This window comes from Ambystoma mexicanum, chromosome 3p (assembly GCF_040938575.1).
Source record: "Ambystoma mexicanum isolate Mex_15411 chromosome 3p, UKY_AmexF1_1, whole genome shotgun sequence".
In the NCBI taxonomy this organism is placed as follows: Eukaryota; Metazoa; Chordata; class Amphibia; order Caudata; family Ambystomatidae; genus Ambystoma; species Ambystoma mexicanum.
In genome coordinates this window covers 1,075,297,428-1,075,323,410 of record NC_090925.1, presented here as the reverse complement: position 1 = coordinate 1,075,323,410, position 25,983 = coordinate 1,075,297,428, and the positions used below count along the sequence as shown (strand labels likewise).

Genomic DNA, 25,983 nt, shown 5'->3' with positions numbered 1-25,983 from the left:
TCTGGAGCAGTGGTTAATGTGCACTCCAGGTTGGTAATGTACATTGTTTATGTGAGTATGGTGTCTGTCGTTGTTGTGTTTAAGGAGTGTGGGGAGTTGTATCAGTGTATTTGTGGAAGATTAGTGTGTGATTTAGGGAATTTCTCTGGTGGCGTGCGTTTTATTGTGTAAGCCATATTTATTCAGTGGGGAGTTGTATGTGAAGAGGGTGTGTTTGGTAGAGGGGTGTAGAATGAGGTTTAGGTAGTTACTGTTACCATACATTGCTCAACAGAGCACCTGATAAAAATGGTTCCATGTGATAATGTCCCTGCAAAAATGTTGCCAGGCAAAAAAGTCGCCAGAAATGGCTCTTTTTTGCAGGGACACTATCACATTGAACATGCAGGGGACACCCCCGCAACCACCCCACCGAAACCTTTTTTTATTTTTTCAAGGGGATTGGGTGACACCCCTACAACCCGTGCTCCCTTTAACCTCATATATATGGTCACCATATATAATGTCACCATAATCTTTTCCTGGCAACATTATGTATGGTGACCATATATATGGGGATAATATTACCGGATACCATAAAAACTGGGAGCAATGATTTCAATTTGGAAAAATCACAGCTGGTCATATTTATATCAATGGAAAACAATTATTATGGGGCTTGGTCTCTCCTGTTGTGAAGGCAGGTTACCAGGAATGGGCCTGGGCTCTGGTGGTAGGGAGGCAGGATGCCAGGTATGAGGCCAGGGCTATGATGGTGGGGAGACAGGATGCCAGGTATGATGCCTGGACTATGGTGGTGGGGAGACAGGATGCCAGGTATGAGGCATGGGCTATGGTGGTGGGTGAGCAGGATGCCAGGTATTCATCCTGGGCTACGCTGGTGGAGAGGCAGGATGCCATGTATGGGGCTTGGGCTCTGGTGGTGGGGAGACAGGATACCAGGTATGGGCCTGGGCTCTGGTGGTGGGGAGGCAGGATGCCAGCTATGAGGCCTAGGCTCTGGTGGTGGGGAGGCAGGATGCCGGGTATGGGGCCTTGGCTATGATGATAGGGAGACAGGATGCCAGGTATGATGCCTGGGCTATAGTGGTGGGGAGGCAGGATGCCAGGTATAGGGCTTAGGTTCGGGTGGTGGGGAGGCAGGATGCCAGGTATAGGGCTTAGGTTCTGGTGTTGGGGAGGTAGGATGCCTGGTATGGGCTTGGGTTCTGGGTATTGAGGGAAAGGATGCCAGTTAGGGGCCAGGGCTCTGGTGGTGGGGAGGCAGGAAGCCAATTGTGCGGCCTGGGCTATAGTGAAGAGAGACAGGATGGGAGGCATGGGGCCTTGGCGCGGATGGTGTGGGTGAAAGGATACTCTATTCTCAAAACGGTTTGATCCACACTGGGGGGTTCACAACTTCTTAGTCCATGGAGAAGTACTTATATTATACAAAAAGAAGTTTAACAATTCGAAAGTGCCTATCTGAAAGGATATCCTAACTAGCAAACAATAACATCCCATATTATTTCATTATCTTATACTTACTCACATGTAGTGAAAATTCTCAATAAAAACAATCATAAAAAAGGATCATATCACATAAAACAATTACAAAAGTAAAAAAGCAACACAAGTATATCTGGATAAGTGGGTCCTAATGGTACGATTTTTCCCAAGGTCAATAACAGTGTCAACAATTCACACTCAGATCCTTAAGCCACAGAAGAATCTGGCTGTTTCATATTCTTTGATGTATTCAATAGGGGTGAAAGGATGACAGGTATGGGGCCTGGGCTCTTGGGAGACAGGGTGCCAGGTATGGGAATTGGGCTATAGTGCGGGAGACAGGATGCCAGGTATTGGGCTTGCTTCTGGCCTCTGGCTGTTGAGGAGGCAGGATGCTAGGTGTGAGGCCTGGGCTTTGGTGGTGGGGAGGCATAATGTCAGCTATGGGGCCTAGGCCCTGGGTGTTGTGGGGCGGGGCTGTCAGGTATGGGGACTGGGCTCTAGTGGTTGGTGAGGCAGGATACCAGATGTGGTGCCTGGGCTCTGGGTGGTGGGTGAAAAGATAACAAGTATGGGGTCTGGGGAGGCAGGATGCCAGGTATGTTAATTGGACTATAGTGGAGGGAGATAGGATGCCTGGTATGGGGCTTCCTTTCTAGCCTCGGGCTGTTGAGGAGGCGGGATGCTAGGTATGAGGCCTGGGCTATGTTGCTGGGGAGGCGTGATGCCTGTTAGGCATAATTATATGCACTACCCTTTGGGAACACCACACACAATTAAGACTACAAGTGACAGTACAAATTCACCTTTGGTAAAAGCCTGTACTACACAGTTAAAGTGGTAGCGATGGCTGAGCAGGCAGACTTATCTCAAGAGTAAGTGAGCAGTATCAGATAGTTACACAAAGGACAGCAATTACTATGATTCAGGCAAACACTGACTCGAGGTGTTCAAGTAAAAGAATATACATTTATTTCACTCTTCAGTTGTATAACATTACACTATTATAAGCAGTCTAAAAATCACACTCTTAATACACCACACCACGTCCCTTAAATTCCAGACAAGTTAAGCTGACAAATAAAGTGGGAGCAAAATGGCACTCCAGCAATTTAAAAAGGGAGGGAAAGACAAAGTTATTAGAAATTAAATAAAACCAACAGGTAAGTACTCAGGGCAATTGAACAAGAGGAACTACAGTGATAGAATCAGGTAGAAAAGGCTTAAGGCCAAAGTCAATGGGTCAAAAGTCTTTTGCTCAAGATCACACAGTTCAGGGTAGTTTGCGGTAAAGTTCATGGCACGGTTTCCGGATGAGGTTGGTTGATAGAAAAGTTAGTTCAAAGAGAAGAGAAGGACAAGCCCTCGGATTGGAGAAAGATTTCAAACACGTTCACCGCGGTTGAACAAACCGATCAACCGGATTTGCACAGTACCTTAAAACGGAGAAGCTGTAGCTGAGGTGGACGTTCCTGGTAGTTCCTGCAGACTCACGGTTCCTGAAGTGACTGTTGGACTGACAAGAAGTAGAAAGACTGGAGGGTCAAGCACTACCGAGGGAAGAAACCAGCAGCAGAGCAAAGCAACGAATAAAAGGTGCACTCCTTAAAACCCAGGCAGGGTCCGACCTTCAAGGCTATCCGGCCCACTATAGCTCTGTACAGCAAATTTGACCAGAGGAGGGGTCCTGGCTTGCAGTTTGGGCAAAGTGGTTTGTCCCACCAGCTCAAGGGAAGAAGTTTCCTGGAGGATCTTCTCTGTCGTCATATTCTGAAGATTTGGACCTGCAGCCGGGCTTCACCGGGCGGTTCAGTCATTGTAGGGGTCCTCTTCCATCAACTCCTTATTGGTTCTTTCGTTCCTGTGACGACTCTGCCTTTCCAGTCCCAGAGACCTGCTTTTTATGCAGTTTTCCCCCATTCATACAGCCTGGCTGTCAATCACACAGCAGGGTGGCTGTCCTGGCAAGGACAGTCCCCTCAGCCAATCAAACAGGAGTGCGACTTGGGTTACCAAGGGAACCCATGGCAGGGGTCCAAAGATCCCTCCCACAGATCCTGCCTACCTAGACTTTCAGGCAGTGTCAGACTGGGACAAGAAATATGCCTGGTCACCCAAAATAAAGTAGCCCACCCCTCGCCGCAAAAAAGTGGCCCACCCCTTGCCTCATGACCCTCGACCTTTGATGAAATCACCAGAAGTGATATCATTTGACCCCACCCCAAAGTGACATCCCAGGAAGCCATGAAACATGACCTTTAACCCCTTGACAAAATGGGACGTGTCATCAAATAGCATTGTTCCTAAGTACACTAAATTACCTTGAATCCAAGCAGGCGTCCAAGGTCAAATGATATGTTATTGTATAGCACTTACGCTTAAGCACTTTTTTATGGAACAAATATGCATACAATATCGCTCAACCTGTGTTGGTACTCATTTATCGACCTAAGAAGGATGAAAGGCTTTTTGAAAGAAAAGAAAATGTGAAAACAAAATATATATTTTTTTCATTTTTTTTTTCAAAACCGGCCCAGTCATGGCCAGAAACCGGCCCCCAGGCCCGAGGGACGATTTCGCCCCACCACGGGCCGAAAGGCCATGGGGCCAATCCGACCCTGCTTTCAGGCACCTTAAGGAGGGCTTCTGTGCAGAAGCCAGCAAAAAGACAGCGAACAAAGGAATCATCCCCCGTTTGGCGCATAGAGAACACGACAAAGACTTTAACAAAAAGAAATGGCAAATAAACCCAGCCGGAGCCAAAATTAAAATGTATTTGTTCAAGATGGTTTATGTTCGAGGCTAATATAATAGCCTGAAACAATACCATGGTTATATAAGATAACCATGGTAGAAAAGTTAGGGTAGTTACCACTGCCACCAGCCAAGTCTTGATGTAAAGGGAGCGAAACAAGGCTCCAAGAGACACAGACAAAAAGGGATAAGAGTTACCCCTTTCCAATACTCCATGTAAGATGTGGTATACTGGGTCTGTGGTTTAAAGTGACTACAATAAAGTTAATGGCAACTTTACCTTTTCTGGGCGACAGTAGTCAGCCCCAGAAAATGGAGTCAGTGGGAAGTCTCAAAGATAACCCTGTGTCACTGCACTGAAGGTGCTGTGTAACACACATGAATATATGAGGCCATGGAGTAGGTGAGGCTCCACTGTCCAAGATCACACAAAAAGTGAAAACACACACAGCAAAACACATGTAAGAGTGGGAAAAAAAGGCTCACACTCTTACCAGGTGAAAAAAAATAACCCTAGAAATTCAGCAAAGCTGTTGAGGGACTCATTAGGTAAGGGAAATCCACCAGGTATGAGAATTCTCCCTAACAGTGCCAGGTATGGGGTCTGGGCCCAGGGTGGTGTTGGGAGGAAGATGCCAGGCGTGGGGCCTGGGTTCTAGTGATGAGGAGGCAGGTTGTCAAGCATAGGGTCTGGGTTCTTGGTGGTGGGGGAAGGGTGCCAGGTATGGGGTCCACGTCAATTTGGGAAAGCAAACTAATAGCTCTTTCATAGGTGGCCCCCTTACTTTTGCCGTGCCCCCAAGAGATATCCACTGACCCCCGCTATGCTTGGTTGCTTCTGTGCATTCGGCTTGGGGCAGAATAAACCCCCTTCACTCTGCGGACTCCCCTTCGGGTGGGCTCATTGACACTAGCTCCCAGACCTACTTGTTAGACAATTCTGGCTACGCCTACCTGTCAGTTGGCTTAACCCCTTACGTGCTAAGGATGAGTATGCTCGTCTTTTTTGCATAGACTTGATGGAAGCTCAGCAGTTATGGAGGAAACAAAATGTTTGAGTAGAAGTAAAAACGCATGGGAAATGGGTGAACTCTTGTTACCGCACCTGGGTGTTCAACCGTCAACATCCATCCTCTCTGAAACAGTCCAGATCTGCGGAAGGAAAGAAAAGAAACAATAAAGCAGTTGACGTTTTAAACATGTGTTTCGATGGTTATCGTCAGATTTTTTTAAATACTGTCATTGAGAGAAATTAATGCTGCTTTGGAAGCAAATGTGAAAACTAAAATGAGCAATAAAAACGGCTGCAGGTTGAGATACTATAACTTTCGTAAAACTCTGCAAACAGGGGGATGAATATCCAGCGTCAGAGGGGTACATGGCGTCAGAATCCAAGGAGAGAACATGCAGAAAGAAGACAGCATTACCCAAAGTACATCGCCCGGGAACATTCGAGAACCATGCGTGAGTGTGCAGCAGAGAGGAACTTTGTGTAGCAGGGCCTGCCTTCCGTGTCGCACCCACATCTTGCCAGGAATGGCTGCTAAAGTCTTGGCATTTTTTATGGGGTTTCTGGATGCCACAGAGAGGGGATCTGCCCATTGCCAGCACCAGCCATGTGCATGCCATTCCTCCATAAGCCGCTGGAATTTATTTCTATGGGAAATACATGGAAGTGTGAACTGCGTCACAGCGCCATTTTACAACGCTCCATGTGGTGCTGCTAGTCCAGATTCGAATATAACCCACACTACTCTCTAAAAACTCAAAAGAAAGCGAATATCCAGGTCTTAGCAATGTGTTACGTTGTTCAGTGAAACTTTCATGGCGTCATGGACATTATTCTGCATTATTCTGCATCGAACACGGAATGTTGGCAAGAGACTGTCCCCTTGCTTCTAGTCTGTTTACATCGAACCAGCCCCAGATGTGCTTTCTAACAGATTCCCAGCCTTCCCATAAACCCTCCATCAAGAAAGCTTTTATCACTGACTGACAATCGTAACTCAACCTCCCTCAGCCCTCCCACCCACTTCCTAACCCTCAACTAACTCTACAGTATGTAGCCCAAACATTTTGTATGTGTATTAATGAGGAACGGAGCAGGGGCCAAATTACAGAAACCTTTCACCAGTGCAAGTGCAATTTTGCACAGCATCAGTGCTAGAGCAAAGTTTGCCCTAGGGCAAAAACCCTGTTTTTTCATAGCATTTTTGCACCAGGGAAAAAAGTTTGTCCTAGTAATGATATGCATTGTATTAACACTAGGCACACTTTTCCCTGGTGCAAAAACCAGCGGGGTCCTATTAGAAAACCTTTGCACCATGGCAAGTACAATCATGAAGGGTATTAACAGTAGGGCAAAATTTGCTCTAGTGCAAAAAAACATATACTTCCAATTCATTTGTGCACCATGACTAAGTTTACCCTAGTGCCAATACCATTTATTATTACAACTGCGGTAAACTTTACCATAGTGCAAAAATGCATTAAAATAATAGGTTTTTGCACAAGGGCAAACTTTGCTCTGGTACTAATACAATGCAAAATTGCCCTTGTCATGGTGTAAAGGTTTACTAATATGACCCCAATGTTTTTTGCACGAGGGATAATGTTGCCCTTATTCTAATAACCTGCAAATGTGCACTTGCACCAGTGCAAAGTTTCTGTAATCTGGTTTCATATGTTTTTTGAACGAGGATAACGCGATGCTACCGGGCAGAATGGCACTTGCAACAGTGTCATGTTTCTGTAAACTGGCCCAGCAAGTAACTGTAAGTGACACGTTTGGTGCTGTATAATACGTGAAAATAAATAAAACACGCCTATTTCATTCATAGCTGCCATCGGCTGCAGTTTCATGATGAGGGTCACCTCAGACCACACTCTCATTGGATTGCATTAAGCTCATGGGCCAGATCACAGTGATTTAACACTGGCGCAAGTGCAATTCTGTACGATATAAGCATTTTGTCCAAGTTTGCCGTAGTGCAAAACCATTCGGGTCATATTAGAGTGCAATTATGAATGGTATTAACATCAGGGCAAAAATTACTCTAGTGCAAAAAACCTACTTTCAATACTTTTTTGCACCAAGACAGTGCTTGCTCAAATGCTAATACCATTCCGAATAAGCACTGGGGTACACTTTGCCATAGTGCAAAAATGCATCAAAAGAATAGATTTTGCCCAAGGGCAAACTTTGCCCTAGTGCTAATATCGTGCAATATTGTACTCACAACAGTGCATTGCTTCTGTAGTCTGGGCCGACCTCAGCAAGTGAGTGTAAGTGACACATTTGTCGCTGTATAAAACACGCCTATTTTATTCATAGCTGCCAACAGCCCCAGTTTCATGAGGGCCGCCTCGGGCCACCCTTTAACTGGTTAGAGAACAACTGTGTGCACTGGCAATTCCAGGCCAAAAATTCTACAGAACTACAAGCCGCAGAATCCAAGGGTGGTTGGATTCCATTCCTGAAGATTGTTTCTCGCAGGATATAGATTTTTTTTAAATTTCGTTCCTTGTAACTTTAGCCGCCCCAAACCCCTTCCTCCCCGTTACATTTGACCTGCGGTTTTTCCCGGAAGTGTATGTGTTTGTCCCAGGTAGCTGCTTCTGGCAAGCAAAGTGTTAATTTCGTCTCCTTCCTTGGTTTGATTTGTGACATCAGTGCTCTTTCATTGGGAAGCCTGAAAGGACGGTAGTGGGCCCTTCCTCGTAGCAGGCGGTAATGTTGTCCTGCATAGTCATGTCATGGAGGGCTGACCCGTAATAGAGTGACATCATTGCCGACCAATAGCGGAGGGCGATTAACTTTTGAGTTTTGAAGGTTGCCTTTTGGATCTGAGGAAGAATTCTCACAGGGAGTTGGTGGCAGGAGTCTGGAGGGAAGAGAGCCTTTGGCAAGGAGAGAATAGTCAATGCCATAGGACTAAGAGTTTTGCCCTAAACTCCTGGGGTTCAGAAGAGACCCTTCTCAATACCGTTGTAGATTATTTCTTAAATCTGTATAGTGTGTCTTATTGAAATGACTGGAAGCCCTTTAAAGCGGGAGAACACCTCAGAAATATCCTGTGTACAACACCTGGCTAGCAGTGGTACCTTTTTGTCAGTGGGTGTGACAGTCACGAGCCATGGACAGATGACTAGGAAAACAGTAGCTTGTAGGAAAAGGGAACAGTGAGTGACATGGGGGGACCCCTTGCATCTGCATTCTCTCTCCCCAGTGTAATCTTCACACAGCTTGTGCACTAGTAAGACCTTCCAGGCCCTACCTTCCTTGCACTTCAGACATACTGCAGTGAATCAGTTCAGTTGAAGGGCTGATGTTTTGTCCAGAAGCTCCCAAATGTTGAGTATAATTCAGGGAGCGGCTCCATGGGAACCCATTACATACGATGGAGGCAGTGATTCCTTAGATGTTAGTCTGGTGCCCATACATGAGTGCCCAATAAAATGAGTCCCCCATAGGTGCTCACTAGAAATTGTGGTGTCTGCTTGAAGTTTGAGTGTAGTGCCTTATGAGCGCCCCATAGCTGCTGGAATAGGGAAGTTTTGTTGCAGGAGAATTTGTCAAATTATTTTTAAAAATGTGGCCAAAAATATATATGGGGGAGGATTGGGCCTGTGGGGATCTCCCCCCACATACATTTGCGGCCAAATTGAATAAACAAATACTTTCTATGAACTCGAATTGATTGATTGATTGATTTTGATTTTTGTATTTATATTGCACATAACCAAGGGAGCCAAGCAATAGAATTGCATCTGGGCGCAGATGATCTGGTAGTACAAAGCAGGGAGCCAGAATCATTGTGGACAGTTATTAAAAAAGAAAAGTCTTCAAGTTTTTCCCAAATTCGCGCAGTTTCAATTGTCCGTCGATCAAGTGGCAAGGAATTCCCGGCACAGGGACCTGCGTAAGAAAAACGTCTATTGCCCCAGGAAACCGACCTTGATGGTGGGATCGCCAGGAGGTGTTGTCCTGAAGATCGTAAATGATGATCTAGGTGGTATGGGACAATCTTTGAGGAAAGATATATAGGAGCAGTTCCTCCAAGGCATTTAAAGACCAGGCAGAGAACCTTAAACAGAACTCTTTGCTGAACTGGTAGCCAGTGAAGATTTCTCATGAACTATGTCCATAATTTGATGATTTGGCCTCTATGAAATCACTTAGAACCTAGGTACTCATTATAAATAGTGGTGTCTGCTTAAAGCTTGAGTATAGTGCCTTAAGAGTGTCCCAAAGGAGCTAATTGGAAATTGTGGTGTCTTCTTGAAGTTCTTGTGTAGTGCTTTATCATGCATGCCCTGAAACTGCTTACTGGAAATATGATGTCTGCTTGAAGGGCTAGTGTAGCACCTTACCACGCATGCCCCAGTGCTGTTTACTGAAAATTGTTGGTGCCTTCCTTAAGTGCTCGTGTAACGACATAACATATGCCACACCCGTGCCCACGAGAAATGGTGGTGTCTGTTTGAGGTGCTAGTGTAGTGCTTTGTGAGTGCCCCACATGTGCTCACCGGAAATGGTGGTGCCAGCTCGAATTACTAGTGTAGCAGCATATCATCATGAGTGCTCCACTGGTGCTCACTGGAAATGGCACGGTCTGCTTTAAGTGGTAGTGTAACACCATATATTGAGTGCTCCACAGGCACTCAATGGAAGTGGGGGTACCTGCTCGAAGTGCTAGTCTAGCACCATATCATGAGCACCCCGCAGGTGTGCACTGGAAATGGTGGTGTCTGCTTGAAGTGCTAATGTAGCGCTTACCACACCTGTCCTACAGAATGGTACTGTCCAATGATCCCTCTAATTATTTTTGTCCAAGTGCGGAAATTGTTTGCTTTCATGTGCACATTATTTACCACGTGCGTGACTGACCAATACGCATGTGAGCATGTGCAGTTAGTGAGCTATCTTCAGCGCTGAAGTAAATTTCCCTTTTCTCAACCACTGCAGTGCTTTATGAATCAGTGTAAAAGGTGCATTTTCAGGCGCTTTTTCCAATATACTTGCTAAACAACATATGTTTTATAGGTGGTTCTAAGAGAGCTCATGAACCAAATCAAGACTTAAAAAAAATGCACTATACTACTGGGGGAAAGCACTCATCTGACGTGCATTAAAAAGAACAAATATTGCTTGTCATACCTGGCGCGGAAGGCAAAAATGCATACATTATTTGCCAGATTAAACATTGGCAACCAAAAGGAGAGTGCCAGAAAACATGTCAATCAGAGTTTATGTGGCACTAAAATGAAGACCTCCCGGGGCTGGAGGAACAAGCCTCTCATCATTTGTGTCAGGATAATATGTGCATGAGAATTGCTTCACTGCAGAGTGTGGTATTCCGAATTCCTGTGCCACTGCTCATCATTAACATTACATTTCCCCGAAAAAAGGGCCCTGACAACATACACTCATGTTTTAAGTCTCTCATAGGAAGTAAAATGACTAGACATAGATTATTGCATAGAGTTATTTTTCCCACCCTTTCTCACCAAAGCCAAGCAAATTAGAGCCTCACTGAGTGGGGTGTCCCTTAAAGAAAATCAGACCTGCTTGTATTATAAGTTGATAGCCACACTGCTCAGTTTTTATGGGTGCAGTACCTTCTCCTGCAACAAGAGGTCCTTTTCCTGCAATTTATTGTTAACAGTTAAACAAGATGGAGGAGGACCCAGTGGTTTTGTAGACAGAATACCTGAATGCATTCAAATGTCTCAGCAGCTGAGCACAGAAAAGAGGCAGTACCCTAGACTGGGCCTGTAGGCCCTTGTACTTTAACCAAGAGCAGGTTTCCTTCACTGCACTGTCAAAGTCCGACTAGAAGTTTGAAAGTGGCTCATTTGTCCTTCACCTCCAAGGCGAGTGCTCCTGTGCACCCCAACCCTCTCCACCTACCTCGACATGCCCTGGCCCTGCCACCAGCCTCCTGTCATGGCCTCCAATATTTGTTGACAGGGATCAGAAAAAAGTGAGGTCGACTTCTCTGGGGATTGTAGCAATAAAACATGACTCGGATAGCTGCATACCAGCAAATACATTGCATGTAAGCAACTATTTAAAGCCCCTGCATGATATTTTCGGGCAGTTTGACATTTGGTAGAAGATTGTAAGATGACAGTCCTGATATGGGGTCAGAGACCTAACTGCCCTTCTAATCACCTTCCAGCGTTGGTTGATGAGGAAGTGTGTGTGTTCCTGTGTAATGGTGTTAGATATGAAGCCCATAGGCTCCCCCAGCTCCTATTAAGTGTGTGGTGGTGCACCAGTTGTGTCAGAGTAAGGTCTTGCTGCGACTGGTGGTGCATTGGAGAAGGTCAGGAATCCTTTGGTGCTAGTTTGCTGCATTTTAAGTGGCATTGACTAAGCAATTGTGAATGGTAGCCAATTACCACATATATATTGTTTGAAAATGGGCATCAACTTAACATTGCATGCATAAGAGCGTAACATATCAGTAGAATATAGTTGGCTGTCCCTCACTGGTGCCTGCCAGCATGGTAATGCTACACTTGCAATGTTGTACGTGGTTAATCTATATCAATTTCCAGTGCCGGGTGCCCGTCCAGCCACGTGGTATTATTACCCCATGCAAGGCAGAGTAGCACTGCAGTTGGAATGTTGTTGCGGTGCCAGCAGGCAGCTGAAGGGAGGCCTTGGCCAAATGACTCCATTATGTGGGTTCGGCTTTGCATCCTGGGATAGCATGGCGTGGCATAGTACAATGCAGCCAAACATTGTACATTAAGCACACGGATTCCACTATAGACCTCCTCTCACTCATTCACAACGCTAGGAATGCCGGGTATTTTCTCTGATATGATGTAGACCTCAAACCGAACTATGTGGCTTTGAGCAGAGGACGGACAGACAGCATGTCAGCTGTGTGAAAACAGAGAAGAAGAACATGTGCAGTTCAGTTCCCCAAACTCAAAAGCAGCAGAAAACACACACATTGTCAAAGGTTTATTCTTATTGTCATGTTCATTTTATAAACATTATAAGTCATTTGTGTGGTTATCCAGTGGGGCCTCATTACAAAGTCCGGTGGTAACCCTGCCAGTGCTACTGGCGGGTTGCTGCCAGACTTGCAATATTTACTGACGGCTGGCTTGCCGGAAACACCGGAGGATTACAAGCCTGGTGATCCCAGAAGACAGGCGCCAGAAAATGTTAATCCCCATTCCCATTTGAGTCCCATAGGACTCAATGGGAATGGGGACCACGGAGGCACTGGCACCGTTAATAATGGTGCCAGTGCTTCCGTGAAACTCTGCAGGCAGGTGCCATTCAGCCCATCAGGTCTGACCCTGGCGGGCAGACGGCACCTGCCCTCAGAGTCATACTATGCTGATCCGGTAACAACGGTGGCGGTAGGCTTATCGGCACCGCTGTTACCAGACCGGCATGGTCGTAATGAGGCCCAGTGTTTATAACGATTTTTTTTTTAAGTAAAAGTATATATTTGGGGTGGGTTAAGGGATCAAAAGGGGTGGGGGTATTAGGGGTGAGGGTAAAAAGACAGTAGAAACAGATGGATTGAGGGGACCCCCAAATTAAAAAAACTAAATCGATTATTTGTTATTTAGGTACCAAACTGTGCTTATCATGGTGCAATAGTTTTCTAATATGTCCTAGTGTTTTAAAAAATAGGGCACACTTTGCCCTAGTGCTTATACCGTGCAAACTATGCACTTTTCTGTTATCTGGCCCATGATGTCTCTTCTCCACACTGATAACACTGCAGATAATTTGCATTTGCTCTCTCTCACTGTCAAATATTCTCTCTCTCTCTCTCTCTCTCTCTCTCTCACTCTCTCTCTCTCTCTCTCTCTCTCTCTGACTCATAAATTCATCAAAAATAGAGTGCAACAAGGAAAACCGAATGGCAGATTAGGAGAAGAGGTAGTGCTAGGGGGTGCCGGTTAAAGTCACGTGAATGAAGTGAACCTAGACAACTAAGATCTCTGATATGTAAGATGAAAGCCCAATCTTGTAAAGTGATGCCCCGATCTTGTAAAGTGATGGCACCAATTTGTCAATTACAGAAGCGTACAAAGGGAACCTTCACTCAGATTTCTGCCAGCTGGGCTAATATTGTAACATTGCCTATTTTCCAATAAAAAGTGATTGCAAACCCCTGGCCTGTAAAAGTGAAGCTCAGCATCTAAGCTCACCTTTTCTGCATAATAGCATTAATTAGCAGAAAATATGGCGTCCAGCCGCTTTCTGCAGGTTTGCCTGTCGCGCCTTTTGACAGATTCCATCGAATACACGAAATTTAGGAAAGTAATTTCAAATCATTTAAATGCAGTGGGCGGAATACTTCAACTACTGCGTCAATCACGTTTGCAGAACATATAGGCCACAAAAGACTTCATCAGCAAAAGTGTATGGGTGCGTGCTTTCCGCGGGAACTTTGTCGTCCACCTTAAAAATATAGTCAATTTTGGATAAGGATGCGATCCAGCAGAGTCCAGTTGACTATGTCAAGAGTGTTTGGATGTTTGGAGCTGTCACGTCCAGCTTCAGGTGAGGTGGTTTTGTGGCTTCTGAAAAGAAGGTTGGATCCGCCAGTAACTGTGCAGAGGGAAACGGTCAAATGGGTTGTTCCACGAATTGCTGGAAGATCGTGCAAAGTTTCCTTATCAGGTGATTTCTTAAAGGCTTTCTTGAAGGCCTACAGCCCGGGTTCACCACTGCAATTTCCTTTATTTACGTTTTTTTAACTGAAGAGATCACGGTCAATTTCCGTAGTCTACTTCAGTGTCAATGTGTGTGTTTTCACATCCCCCATAATACTGGTGCACTGCTTGTGCATAAGGACCCAAAATTTAAGTAGCTAAGGGTACTGTCGCGGCCAAGAGATTTCTCAGGATTCAATGATTGGTCGAAAAAAGTTTCTTTAACAACACAAATGGGCACAGTGCTTAGGGAAGAATGGGTAAAAGACTAAGGGGTAGTCCAAAATAACCGAAAAAGGAGAAATTCCATATTGCTTGACGAAGGAGTCCATCAGTCCGTTACTCCCTTCCCTGGGACTGTGCTTCCCAGTGGTCATTCAAAAGTCACCCATCAATGGTGTGTTAAGTGCCCCTGGCACGTCTTTCTTGACATGGTTGGTACTTTCTGCTGCTGTCACTGCAGTCGAGATGCGGGGCTCTCGCTAGGTGATCCTACCCACCTGACAGACTCACGGGACTCCTATTTGCCTCAAGCTTGTCATGCTTGGCTCATGTTCCTTCAGATCTAACGAGACCCAGGGAACTTTAGGAATGTGTTTCAAAATACTGCCGGGTGACTCTGCCACAGCCGTTCCCAACCCATGATGGGCAAGCAGTCCCTTGGCAGAAACTCTACACTCCTCGACTCAACTTCTTGAACGTATTCCCTGACTGTTGGATCGCCTTGCTTCTCATTCTCTTTGATGCCAAGCAATGCCCGGGTCCACTTCACCACCCCTAGTAGCTTCTCTTCCCCTCTGGGTGATTTTGACGTTTCACCACTATTGATTCCCTCTATCTCTTCTTTGCTTAGATCTTTCCTTATTGTCAGCAGCGACACAGCCGGGGGGTAGTGGGAAGGGGAGGCAGCCGCCCCCCCCCTGCACCTTCCTTGTGCCCTGTGCTCCCCAGCCACTCGCTGGCACCCTATTATCCACCCCCCAGCACCAAAAGCTGCCAGGTATTTCTTTCTTCTGCTCTCTTCATTACTTTCGGCACCCGTCTCAGGGTCTCGTTACTTAGTCACACCACCTCTACTCTCTAAGCTCCACTCTGCAGGTGTGCTACCTTCTTTATTCTCCCTTCCACCTACTGGGACTGTTCTGTCTCTATTACTCCCTCCTCTATACTCCCCCCCCGTAGCTGCACCACCTTCGCCCCCCCACCAGCTGATTGCCACTTAATTAAGATCCCATTAATCTTCAGGTGTGTCACAAATTGCATATATGCTGCATGATCCAGGATTTTCAGTAGAAACGGCGTGTTGGTAACAGGCCGATAATTTGTGGGTGTCATTGGGAATAGGCCAGGCATTTTAAGCAAAGGAGTAATCCAGGCATTCTCAATTCACGTTGGAACATGGTTTTCAATAAAAGAAGCATTAACACATTTACACAGAGTGCCTATCAATAGGGGAGAGCATGTTTTTATCACCATTGCTTGTTGGTTTAAGGGTTTTTATATTCAGTGCCAGTTCAGATTCCAGAGTGTGTTTAAAATGAAACTGAATTTCCGATGCCATAGGAATGCATCCTACAGCAACTGGTCTATCTATAACGGGATCAAAAGTTTTCTTAGTGATTTCAATATTAAGTTTGATCCGGTCGAACTTTTCAAACATTGCTTCCTGAATACAGGTACACCAGGCAGCGTCTTTAGTAATAGTATCTGGATTACTCCGACATGGTGTTCTAACTTTTTCAGAATTTTTGAAGAGTTCTTTGGACTCAGACTGGGCTTTATCAAACCTATCACCAAAGGTGTTTTTTGTGCTGCTATAACTGCTTCTTTACATGTTTTGGCTGCCATCCTGTATGCCCACTTATCATAGTCATCTTATGTGGACTTCCATGTATGGAGACACCTATTTTTAGAGCTCTTGAGAATTTGTAAGTCTGGGGTAAACCAGTCGTTCGCCTGTCTCTCAACCACCTGCTTATTTTTCACTGGTGCTAGGGTATTAGTAGCCACTTGCATAGATTGCTGGTAGGCATCAGCAACGTCGGCAGCTAAAACCAAATCATTGACCTTATCAGCTAAAGGTTTTAGCCAGGGTCCCAATGCCTCTACAATAAGTTTCCTGAGGTTCCATGATTTAATTATAGTTGTTTGCACGTCGCTTTTCTTGAGAATCTTTTCACATAAAATTGTAAAATATATAAAAAAGTGATCTGACCAGGGACACAGAGAGATCACCAGATCAGTAGTGTCAATATTGTGCGTGGCCATCCAATCCAAGGAATTGCCTTTGGTACACATAGGCACTTTAATAGGTTGTTTAAAGTCCAGATTCTCTAGAGCATCTCCAAGAGGTCTGGCATGTGAATCATTCTTATTACCCAACCAAAAATTAAAATCTCCCAAAACCAGTGCCTTGGTGTTAGATAGAAGGATAGGGAGTAGGGAATTTCACATTTGTGTCGCAAATTCCGGCATAGAAGATGGTGGTCTGGAAACCAGAGTCAGGTTATCTGTTGTTTCAGCATTAGTTCTTATTTTTACGTGAATCAGTTCACTGCCATCAATATCCAGAATCTCAGTCCTCCATACATCAAAAGTGCTTTAAAAAATAAAAGCAACACCACCTCCTTTTCCATCTAGTCTATCCTGACGAAGAAAATCATAGCCTGGAGGGATATCAAGCGCTAACGTGGGGCCCGCTGCGGAGTGACGCCATCTCTCTGGGAGAGCACAGACATCAATATTCTGAGTAGCTACGTCTAAGGCATGTTTCAGGAGAGACCAAGTGTTAAGTAGTAGTATTTTTAGACCAGCACTACAGATCATTTTTATATGTAAATCTTTGCTCACTGGTAGAGTAGCCTGAGACATATTAGTAATATCGCAATCATCCACAATCAGCACCGTTGTGTTATCCTGTGTAGTTTATATGATTGGCTACTCAGCGTCAATTACATAATTTTCTTGCTGAGTAATGGTCTCTGGGCCTCATTACACGGAAGGCGGTAAGGGTTAACGGTCACCGGTAATGCTACCGGTGACCGTTAACCCTTACCGTCTTACTATGAGGTCCCTTTGCGGGACCCGAACTTAACGGCTGGTGTAGACCAGCCGTTAAAGTAGGGACACGCAAAGGGACCTTGGTGCTAATTACGGTACCGCAATTTGCGGTACCATAATTAGCGCCTTCCCCATTCCCATTATGCTCTATGGGGCAAAAATGGGAATGGGGAAGGGCCATGGCGGTATGGGGAATTACCGCCCCGCCAACCTCGGAATGGGGTGGTAATTCCGCATTCCGCCATGGCGGAATCAGTAAATTACCAGCATGAACCATGGTGCTAATAGCACCATGGTTTAGCACCTACCGTGTAATGAGGCCCTCTTTCTTTAAAGGTACTGTTATTAGAGGTTGAACATCAGTCATTACTACGGCTGATATGCCCCCATTAGCTGATGCTGCCGTGTTTAGGGGTCCCACAGTATCAACTGGATGCGTTACGCTAAGTACCGCCTCGTCAAGGCATCGCTTTACAACAGCTGAGGTTTGCGCATTATGCAGTTTGTGTTCCCCTGCAGGTCTCGTGCACCTAACATTAGCTTTTGTGACATTAATCAGTGCTAACGCATGCATAATGGAAAGAAATTAGAACATACGACAGTTATAGAAGATGGATACATTCACAGCTAGCACCACGGGCACCACAGGCCGGCTGGTCCCTCTCGCGCGCGTCCTGATATACAAATAAGTACTGCCCAAAGAACTACAACGCTAGTGGGGACTGTAGTTCAATCTAATGCCGTTGTCTTGATACAGTAGAAAACAATTCTACCTCGTATCGCGCTGAGAGCGTAGAGTAGAAAGTTAGCTGTCTAAAAGTAAGAGAGCAACACACTCAAGTGAAGGTCATAAAATAAATAGGACTAAAAACAAGGCCTAAACTGAACTAGCAGCATTTTAACTTTTAAAATATGGTAAATGGTTAGCAGTTTAAAAAGAACAGTCTGGTATTCAGTGGCATTCAGTTTTCAATATAAAATAAGTTTGGATTCTCCAGAGGGTAGGTACAGGTCTGAGATGGGGAACGACATATCAGACAAGACGGGATCTGGCAACCACCCAGCAGAAGCTACAATTAACCTTAAACAGATGATTGCATGCCCTTAGGTCCTAATATGCTACCTGGCACCTCTTGTTCAGTCTGACCCCTTTCCTCCCCTGGTACCAAGGAGAAGGCGGGTTCTTGCTCAGCCAAGGAACAATGTGTTATGCCTTGGACAGCGGGTGTAGAGGTATTTGAGCTCCTTTGCCGGACAGGCCTGGCATCTGAAGGAGGCATTTCTGATAATTCAGGTGCTCATTTTATGTTTCACCAATCAGTGTTTCTTTGTCATTCAAACACGTTCATTATGTCAGCATCAGCATGTCCTAACCACAATGCACAATGGCCACGTCCTTCCCAGGCACAGAACCTCTAAGGCAAACATCATAGCTAAGTACTGGTGGACGAGAGGTTTGCACACGTGCCCTGGAAAGTGAGCATGCATAAGTGCTGGGATTCCGGCCTCATAATCAATGCTATCCCTAACTTCTTCTTCTCTTTAGTTCTAGTTCATCCATTTTATGTAACATAAAAAATGGTCTCTGTTTCAGAGAAGCGCTAACCCTTACATGTGTCACACAGACTTGGCAGCACTTGGTAGTCTAGGGGAACTAGTTGGGGCAGGCTGGCAGCATTCTAAGGGAACTGGTTGAGGCTATAAGATATCACCAGAAACCTAAATCCTTAAATGTACCCCGTTTCATGCCTTCTACGCAACCAATGCGTTTATGGGAATGTGGGAAGTTAGGCAATGCCTCCTTTCCCAACTGTGTCATGTCACCTTTCTAAGTGTAGTCCTCCCCAGAGAAATAATTCACTTTTCCTTTGATTTTGTTCAACTCTGAACTCTGATACAACTAAGATCTTCAGATATCTTTAGAATAAAGTGCTTAGTGTACAGTTCAGTAGCTGTTGACTACCCACCAATAGCCATCTCGTATTCTGGGAACAATATCTGTACTTCGGTCGTGTAGCTGCCCTTGGCTTTTTCTCGCTACACCTGAAATATATTTTCAGGAGATGATTGACCATTACTTTTCTTTTCATTCTGTTGCCCTTTATCTGACTGTGAGCTGTGATCTGAAAGGTGACAGGAGGCCATTTCAGCTGGCTCCAGTACAGTAACTCCACCAATCTCTCGATTGTGTTTGTTTCTTTACCCCACCAACTCTCCAATGTGGCCCAGCTGTAGAGAGTCCTTAGGTTGCTCTTCTGCCCCTCATCTGCCCCCACACTAGCCACCAAGGGCACTTGTCACTTCCGTTGCATCACAAGTAGACAGGAATGGCTTCCCTCTAACGTGTTCATCCACAGCTTCAAGCTGAACAGAAAAACACCCATAGCATGACCTCACTGAAAAAAGAAAAGAATGTGCATCAAAGATGTGTTCCAGTTCCGCCATTTAATGAGATATAAAATAAGAGTTATATGTTAAATGCAATAGTTACGGTATAAGTACTATGCAGAAATTATTTACAAACTGAATCACAGATGTGGGTAGTGCTTTCATAGTCTAGGTTAACTGGTCGAGGCTGTAGAATATCAACCTTAACATAAATAAATACATGTACCCAGTTGCATCCCTCCTAGGTGAGCAATACGTGTAGGGGAACTGGCGAAGGTGCTGTAATGGATGTGTTTTCACAGTCATTGGTTTGCATGCTCACCTAATGGACTGCATTATACAATGTGAAACGTGGGATTGCATCTTTCAAAGCTATGGTGTGACAACAAGTTTCCTGTCAGATATGAAATGACGTGGAAAGGCTAGAAAATAAATACAGGCAAAGTATTGGTGAGTTCATCTGTCAATACACAATCTATGGTACTTTGATATTGTGGTGTACTAATATGATTTAGTTTTCGTATTGATTTGTAAGAAATGGGTTAGAATTTTAGAAAAAATGTTAAGATTATTTTACCTCTAATGAATTAATAAGAGTCGTGCATTCACAGACTTGATTGTTGTTCTGAAAGAAGGCAGAGTTCATATGTATGCGTGAAAAAAGGTTGTCTCAGGAGGATAGCTCAGGGGCAACGTGCTCGCCTGGAAGCAAGTTGACACAGAGCAACATGGGTTCAATCCCCTGGTCGGCGCTTAGATATCTAAGAGTATTAAGTGCGTTATAAGTAACCTATCATATCATATTTCTTAGCAGAACACTCGTAAATCTCTCTTTATATACACAAGACAGAGACAAACTGGGTGTCCCTTCCATTACTTTCATCTTGGGTGCTGTAATCCCTCCATCTGCCCCATATCATCCCCGCCCTGGGATCAACCTTTGCTCTTTTCCATTTATTTTACAACCACTGTGGCAAGTGACATACAGACTTACTAAGACTGCAAGCAGAGAATGAGTTTATAAACTTACGACTGTGGCGCTAAGTGGTTAACGGACCCGTAAAAGGCTGCAGCGCCGTTAACCACTTAGCGCCTTACTACGAGGTCCCTTTGCGGGACTCGACCTTAACGGCTGGTCTACACCAGCTGTTAAAGTAGGGACCCGCAAAGGGACCTTGGTGCTAAGGACGGTACCGCAATTTGCGGTACCGTACTTAGCGCCTTCCCCAGTCCCATTGAGCCCTATGGGGCGAAAATCTGAATGGGGAAGGGCCATGGTTCAATGGGGAATTACCGCCCCGCCAACCTTGGAATGAGGTGGTAATTCCCCATTGAACCATGGCGGACCCGTTACAACACCGGCACCAACCATGGTGCTAATAGCGCCATGGTTTAGCGCCGGTGTTGTAATGAGGGCCAAGGTCAGTAATCTGACATTGTCAGGAAGGGGGAGGGTACCCCTCTCAGCCTGTGGTCAGAGACCTACCAGAGTAGAAGCCAGAGCCAGTCCTACCACAGAGAGGAGGGGCAGTGGCAGGTGGAAGTTGAGAGGGCACCCGTTCCTGTCCTCTCCCCACGTGCCTGTATGTATCTTGACAGTACCACTATTGAACAACCTATGCCTCTACTTACAGATTCTGACAAGATTATTTTCCCAACATACAAAACCATCCAGCCATGGTCTGGCAGCTCACCCACAGCACGACTGCCCTTCACACCTCTAGCAAATCACCCGATCTAAGCAACAGGGTGAAGTAAGCAAACTGCTTTATGGAACAGCCAAGACCTTATGCGGCCACATGGAATGCAGTGTGCTGCCCGCTGTTACCAGAGAGCACCGCAAGGCAGAAGCTACAGCCAAACGTACCACCTCTGACAATTTAAACCATGCCACGGAGCAGCTCTCTAAATTGAACTGCAAACCCCATACAGAAACTCAGGTGGGACTCAGCAGCAGCACTGCTCCCTAGTAAGTGCGAAGACATTCTCCAGCTTAGGGCGGCATTGCCCTGGCATGGCGGACCCATGCAATGAAAAGGAGCAAAGTGTGTCTCCGTTTTATGCATTTTATTATCTGTGACACCGCCTGGGTGGGGAAGTCAGGGCGACATTGGCCCGGTTAGAGTGAGCAATGGAGTGGGATTATAACGATAGAGGCAGGAAGGTGTACGCTGTTTGGGTGAGCTAAGAGGAGGATGTGGCAAACCAAGAGACCAGAAGGAGGAAGGACAGTGGACAGGAGTCTGGAGGCGATTTACAGAGAAGGTGAGGTATTGGTGGGTGAAAGCAAGTGGTACTGTGTTGTGAGTGTGCCTGTAATGTGGATGAGTGAGAGTCTTACTGAAAGAGTAGAGGGTGAATGGAAGGTGACTGAGGGAGTGAAAGTAGAGCGACTGAGTGGAAGGTGGGGTCGAGCAGCGGTAGTGTGACTGTGAGAGTAATAGTGGATTGGAGAGGAGAGAGTAGCAGCAGAGTTGGAAGTGGAGAGTACTAGAGGAGAGGAGAGAAACACGTTTTAGTGCAGTGGATAGGGGAGAGTTGCAGTGGTGTGGAGGGTTACCAGTCATTTGGTCGAAAACCAAATGATCGAATGCCATTTGGTCAAATGCCAAATGGTCGAAAAAATGGTCGATTTTTTTTTTTTATGGGGGGGTTCCCCTCCCAACCCACCCTTTTCTTTATTATTTTTTTTTACCAACCGAAATGAAAAAAATATATATAAATAAATAAATAAATAAAAAAATGTGACCTTTTTTTTTCCAACCAATTGGTATTCGACCAAATGGTCATTCGATTTTTTATTTTCGACCAAATGACTGGACAGCGAGTGGAGACAGGAGAGTAGTAGTCGTATGGGGAGGAGGGAGGAGCTTGAGAGAAAACGTAGGAGGGTGTCACATAGGAGGGTGGATGTAGGTTGTATACAGAGAGCTAGAGAGACATTGAAGGCACAGAGGAGGAAGACGTAAGAGGAGAGTGAAAAGTTGGTTGGAATTGAAGGGACAAGCGTAGCAGGAGGAGAGTAAAGCTCTTAAGTGACATAGGGAAAGGAAAATGAGTGTGTGAAAAACATGTAAAGAAAAAACAGAGCAGTGGCAGAGAGGTGTAGACGCAGCACACAAGGCTTCCTATTTTTTCAAAGTCAAATGTCCAACCCACTACACTACCAATGCTCAGTTATGAACCGCATATATAGATAAGCTTAAACACACATCACTGTTTGCATGGCAGTGACTAAATTGCAGGATAATAGTTAATATGGTATGCTAGTTACAGCTAAATCTTGCAGATGGATTGTAGTCTGTGTATGGTTCCATACCATATGCAGTACGTTTCTATTGGCTATCTCAATGATGTGGCAAAAAGAAAAAAATGTGAGGGAGGTGGCTCAGCAAGATTCAGTGTATCTCGCTGCAACAAGCAGCACATTGCATGTAGGTCAAGTTTACAAATGTCTGTGTCCAACCTAACAGGACAGGTGTATTTTCCGAGTGCACATTCACCCCCAGAGGGGCATCTCAGCGCTATTGACAGATAAATTATGTTTATTGTTAACCAACTTAATGGTATTCATTTTATTGACCTCAGAAGGATGAAGGGCTGAGTTGCTAGGATTCGAACCTGTGACAATGAGGTGAAACATAGGCCCTTGTAGGGGATTCATTAGTCCGCTCAGCCACAGACCCAGTTACCTCATGCCTGGGTACAAAACAATGCACCCAGTCATGCAGCCAGCACTAGCAAATAGCACTAGACATAGGGCCTCATTACGACCCAGGCGGTAGAGGCTTAACAGCGCCGGTAGAGCTGCCGGCGCCGTTATCCCTCTACCGCCTCATTACGAGGTCTGCTTGCGGGTCCCGCTAAGGATGTCTGGTAAAACCAGGCGTCCTTAGCGGGACCCGCTAGCAGACCTCGTAATGGGCCCGTTGTTAGGATCCTCCCCATTCACATTGAGCCCTATGGGCCTCCAAGGTCGGAATGGCCCGGTAATTCCCTATTCTTGGAACCCGGACCCGGACCCGGTACCCGGTATGGGGGTAGCCATGCCACTAAAAGCGGCATGGCTACCTCCATGCTCGTAATGAGACCCATAGTCTAACCGGAACGACTCTGTAATTCTATAGACTGTAATCTGCAGCATTACCTTATGTCAGGTACAGGTAAGTGATAACCCTTGAAGGGTGTACATCATACATCCCAGTAGTATAACATAACATTATATAACATAATTCAATACAATGCTATCTACACCGTGTTTTCCACTGTTATTTGCTTTGCAATTAACAGAGTATTGTTTCCAGAAACTCAAAGCCTTGCAGTGCTGCAAGACAAGGCACCCCAAAGCATTACAATTCTATATCCATGCGAGATGTGCACTTTCAAATGCCATGTAACTTAACAAAAATGCTTGACCGCACAGACGTATGCACACAAAGACATTGGTCCTCATGATACGTTTGCGGTATCCTGGCAGTAATTCCGTCAGGATACCGGCAAAAGGTAATACTGTTACTGGCACTCGGTCCGGTGGAATGTCCACCAGATTCCGAGTGCCGGTGGTAACTCCACATTCCATGGAGTCCCATATGCCTCCATCAGGGAGTTTTCCGTTATTACAGGTGCCGGTTTTACCGGCGCCTGTAATACTAGCATTTTTTGCCAGTAAGGTGGCGAAATGACCTCCAGCATTAGGTTTTAGCTGGAGGTCATTCCGGCCACCTCACTGGCAAACATGTGCTTGGCCGGTGTGGTGGAAATGTGCCCATATACGGTAATACCGGCGTGCTAATGCCACACCGGCCAAGTTGTAATGAGGCCAAATATACATAAAGGTGCAAAGGCCTACACAGACAACATACATAGACGCACACACAATCACAGAGTGCCAATAGATGCAGACACACATGCACAACACAACACATGCACCCTTGCACACATAGACAATGCATAGAGGCGTACATGCCCACTCAAAAAGCAAACACACACGCATGCTTGTTGGGGCATGGGTGCTCACCCTCACCATAGGCAGGTATTGCTTTCCTTGGCCCGGGTACAGCTCATATGCCAGATAGAGTCTCAGGCTTTATGTGCAGGAGTAGATGGGCATGTTCTCCCATCATGTCACCATCAATACACCAGAATACATGCAAATGTACTCAGTAAGATCTCTCCCAGGATTACAGCCCCACAATGCAATGAGCCTAACAAAGAGAAGGCGCTGCCTCAGTATTGCATATTGCAGAATGTGCTCTTCCTTGTTTAGTGCAGATGGCCAAAGAGTAAGACGTATCCCAGAATGCACCTGGTCTCGCTGAGTGAATGTACCCTCACACGATGCTTTCTCCAACCGAAAGTTGGAGGTGGGAAAACATGGCCCTCCCTTTCTACCGATGGTATCACACATCAAAGGCCAGTGTGTCTCTGATGCACAGTGTGATCACAAAAAGCAGGCAATGATTGCTCCTGGACCGGTCATCAAGGTGATATATATCTACACTGGACAAAGAGCCAGTTGCAGTTTCTTTTGAACCTAAGGTGTGCAGTTAGTTTGCATTCGTGGTGAATTGAGCACAACATACGGCCCTTGCATGACGAATTATAGTGCTCGATCTTTTTGGTAACAGCGAAAGTGTTATAGGAATGTCAGGAAACCGCCCAAACTAGTGATCTGCAAACTTTGCCTCTCGGCATGTCGCGGACAGCAATTCCCATCAGCCCTGATCAACATTGCCAATAGTGAGGGATCATGGGAATCGCAGTCCGAAACATCTGCAGAGCAGTATGTTGCAGACCTCAGCCCTAAACATACAAACAGCCTATTCTTCCTCTGCTGAAACTGAAAGAACTTTCAGGGATTACATGGTGAATGCAATATGCATGAATGTTCTGATCGCTCCACAATCAATTTCTCAAGCAGGAATGATTTGGGGAACCAGAGATTTGGGTAAAAGAGTCTGAACAGCGAGCTTAATACCTATCATCGCTGATGCAGGAAACCCCGCCACCTCAAGCGGAGAGTCGCTGGGTGGATAGATGGGTGAGGGGCTGGTAACTAAGGCAAATAAGATTGATTTTGTGGCACTTTTCACATGAATAGTTGATTAATGTACGTCGGCTCACATTTATATTAATCACCCTCTGAATAAATTGCGTACACTGAGCCGCAGCGCTGGGTAATCGAATAATGTCTCCCAAGATGGTTCCCATTGAACATGCAGATGGCGCGCCCCATTCACAGGGAGGCGGGATCCCCCGCGCTCAGATGCTCTCCTGAGGGAGACGTCTTTGTCATGATCAGGCGAGTTCTCTCTGGAATACAGTATTTCACTTGCCCGCTACATAAACCACGGGTGGATGGAACCTGCACAACGGCGAGCCAAGTGTGTCCACTTCCTCTGGAGAAGGATATCTGCCCACGCGCACTACCACAGTTTCCACGAGGTCGCAGAACCAAATATCCAAAGATCAAAACCAGGCTTCGGGACATCCTTCAACACTAGAAACGAGTTCACAAGTGAAACCTCTAGACGTTTTCTTACAGTGGCGACCGTTGCACCTCTCCCTTATAAAAGCTATCATTGACTGTGCTTT

At 45.6% G+C, this 25,983-nt stretch overlaps 1 protein-coding gene across 2 annotated transcripts in view; it reads right to left on the bottom strand.

Annotated features, from left to right (window-relative positions):
- JAKMIP2 (janus kinase and microtubule interacting protein 2) overlaps positions 1-25,983 on the bottom strand; it is a 562,748-nt gene that overhangs the window by 275,251 nt on the left and 261,514 nt on the right. For both annotated transcript variants that reach the window (XM_069652427.1, XM_069652428.1), the window contains exon 2: positions 5,348-5,394. The gene's annotated coding sequence lies outside the window, so the exon portion shown is untranslated. The remainder of the gene's footprint in view (positions 1-5,347; positions 5,395-25,983) is intronic.